The following is a 3,782-nucleotide window of genomic DNA, read 5'->3' as shown; positions in this document are numbered from 1 at the left end:
TCTGGGACCCTGACGCAGACCAGGTCCCGGGACCCAGGGGGACCAGGATCCTTCCTCCAACCCTAAAGTCTGCAACAACAGGTTCCACTGAGAACCAGGCAGCAGGGGCCAGGGGGACCCAGAGTGGCCATGGCCGTGGGGACTGGAGAGTCGGATGTCACCCTGCTGTCCGTCAAAGTCAGGAGGGGACCTGGGAGGGGCTCTCTGGGAACTTCCCTGGGACACCAATAAAACTGGAGGGCAGGAGGGGCCTGCTGTCCCTGTCCTCTCTGAGAGGACCCCTCTGCCCCTCTCCATCCCTTTAATGAACTCCTGCCTGTCACTCTGAGTGACAGGTGTGACATCTTGCTGACTTGGTAGAAAGAATTGGGTTCTGAAGACGGGGTCTCAGTGTGGCCTCAGTTTCTTGGAAGGGCTCAGCTCCATGACATTGGCACTTAAGCTGCGGCCACTGTTAACCAGATGTCGGATGGACACCCGGGTCAGCTTCTCAGTGTGGCCACGCTGAGGCCAGTCAGCCTCCGAAACAGCCGCTGTGAAGAAGCTGGTTGGGATGTGGCGACAATATGAGCCGATTATTTCAAACGTGCTCCCGAGTTTCTAACAGCCCTTTTTAAAATATTTGGTTTTGAGACAGAGACTCGCCCATGGCCAAGGCTGGCCTCCCACTTGCCATCCTCCTGCCTCAGCCTCCTGAGCAGCCGGGATTCCTTCTCTCTTACTTAATGGAAAACATTTTCCTTGTATTTTTTTTTTTTTGATGCATCCCAATCAGCTTCTTTATGAACAGTTGTTATTTTTCTTTATGTTGTGGGTCACTGAATCCATACCAGGAACTAGGCTTCCCAAGAATTCCTAATTAAAAAATAAAACCCGAAAAGATGAACATCATCTAAAACAGGATCAGAAATCCCCTGAACACAGGTGTTTAAAAAAATATATCTTCAAATCAGGTGCACAATTGTGATCCCAGCAATTCTGGAAATGGAGGCAGGAGGATCCCAAGTTCAAGGGCAGCCTGGGCCAATTAGCAAGACCCTGTCTCAAAAATTGAGAAATAAATACATGAGAAGAAATGGGGAGATATAGCTTAGTGGTAAAGGGACCTTTGATTTAATCCCTTTTTCAAAAAATAAAAATAAAATGAAAATCCTCACTATCCACAGTATCCAGCACAATTTCTGCAGATCTAAGATATTTGCTATATGAAAATTTAATATGTACTTACATGGTATGTGAATTGGAATCAGTCCAAATTTCATAGTTTTACAAAGAGGTTTGCAATTTTAGGACAGACCTAGGCATCCTCTGCCTTCCATAAAATATCTGTTATTCTTGATAAGAAAAAAAAAATGAGACCTTTTGGAACAAGTCACTCAAGTGCATTAAGATATATCCCTTCGACACTGGTTTTCCTCGTTGGACCCAATACTGTTTCCATTGGACATTTTCTCCTTGGATGTTATGATTTTAAACTAGACTCGTGGTAGGAAATTTGTCCTTTAATACACAATTTGTTTTTAACCTGTGCCCCAGGAGGAGCGGTCCCTTTGCTGTTCCGTCCTGGAATTCATAAACACCCTCTCTGATCTGAAACTGAATCATGGCTTAGACTCATCTCCCCACCCCGCAGTCACGTTGGTCTCAAATGCTCATTTTGGGATTTCCATCGAAGTGAGGACCTCGATATCAGGTCCTCAGGATGCCTAATCCAAGACGAGACGACCCTGACATCTGAATCGGCCGGCAACAGAAGTCCCTCATGAATGCCCCAAGATTGCTTTGGGACCTGGGCTCGTGGCCACGTCAATCATCCCTCTATAAATTGGGCTGATGGAACAGAGACCTGATCCTCAACTCCAAGCTGGTATTGGGCTGTCAGTCCAAGGTTTCCGCCAATCAACCCCAGTTATGCAAAGGGGCCAAATTAACCGTCAGTCCATCAGTGCGTCTGGCTCAGGGTCCTCCACCACTTGTCATGCATGGTAAAGCAGACGGGTCTGAGGGACTGTCCATCAACGTCAGTCCTCAGATGGCATTTGAGAAGGGAACTCTCTAGAGCCTGCAGAGTTGGGGTCTGGAATTCCAAGATCTGAGAGTCCAGAGAATTCTTCCCATTGCAACAGCCAACAAGGGATTGAACAAAGTTTTCATGCAGGTGGGTGGATGCCCTGAGGTCACAAGAAGCATGCACTTAGGGACAATATCCTGTCCCTGACTCCTTGACCTCTCTCTCTCTGCTCCCTGGTGCCCTGTCCTGAGCCGCTCTCCTCCTCCAGGCCCTGCCGCCATTTTGTTCTGCTCCCCTTGGGCCAGAGCCATGGAGTCGGCCACCAGGGACTAGACCTCGGACACCGTGAGCCTCAGAAAAACTCTTCCTCCTCAAAGTTGTTCTTCTTAGGTGACTTGGTGACACTGGTGGAAATCTGAGTCACTCAACCCATGCACCATGTGAAGTGCTATTTTTTTTTATTTATCTTGTTAGCATTTTAATCAGATCATTCTCCTATTAGCTTCACTCTGGTTGCCATATATATATATATGTATATATATATATATACACACATATATGGGATAAATTTATGTATAATGACATATTATTATTTTTTTGCAAACTTTGCTCACTGTTCTTACTGCAAATAAAGAATATTTTTCTAGGAATTGCATATTTTGAATTATGCAAACTCATGCATAATTATGAATCTGACATCTGTTCTTCCACTGCAAAACTTCTGTGTCCCTCATGACAATTAGTTGGGGTGTCTGATTCCATGATTTTCTCCATAGTAGGGCGCACCACGTATTTTCCGGCTGTTGTGATTTTATGAGAATGTCTGACATTTTAATGCTGAACACCATCCCCCATTTCTGCCTCGAGGAACATACATCCGTCTACCGAGAATTTGAAGTGGATGCCTGTAGAACATTAAGGAAATATTTGCTTTTCCCAATTTGATTTTTATTAGAAAATAATGACGAGATTTATAAATGTCTTTCCCCATCTTGTAACGATCGTCATGATTTATCTCTGCGAATTATGGACTTGCACAATGGAACTCAAGTATTTCTGTCTGATAATTAACTGCTTTTTATTTCAGGTATAAAGGACACATTATGAAGAGTTTTTTTTTAAAGCTTTGCTGTGTTATACTTTTTAAATATTTGACTATATTATTCTTGTTGAATGTTTTATTTAGTCATATTTGTAAGGAAGTCTATCTATTTGCTTCTTAAATTTTATGTCTGGAATTTTACAAAAATCGATAGCTGTTTCTCATTTTCCTATATTCTGGGATAATTGTAGAAACCCTTGGGGTCATGTGTCTTTTACATTTTAATACGTTTAACAATTTCATAAATACACACATAAAATAAGGAGGATGGATAAATGGGTGGGTGGATGGATGGGTGGATGGATGGGTGGATGGATGGATGGATGGAAGGATGGTGGATGGATGGTGGATGGATGGATGGTGAATGGGTGGATGGATGGATGGTGGATGGGTGGGTGGGTGGATGGATGGATGGGTGAGCAGATGGGTGGATGGATGGATGGATGGATGGGTGGATGGATGGATGGACAGATGGGTGGATGGACAGATGGGTGGATGGATGGGTGGATGGGTGGATGGATGGATGGGTGGATGGTGGATGGGTGGATGGGTGGATGGATGGATGGGTGGATGGTGGATGGATGGATGGGTGGATGGGTGGATGGGTGGATGGATGGATGAGTGGATGGGTGGATGGGTGGATGGATGGATGGATGGATGGGTGGATGG

This window comes from Marmota marmota, unplaced genomic scaffold, assembly GCF_001458135.2.
Source record: "Marmota marmota marmota unplaced genomic scaffold, marMar, whole genome shotgun sequence".
Classification (NCBI taxonomy): Eukaryota; Metazoa; Chordata; class Mammalia; order Rodentia; family Sciuridae; genus Marmota; species Marmota marmota.
This window is presented reverse-complemented; position numbering follows the sequence as displayed.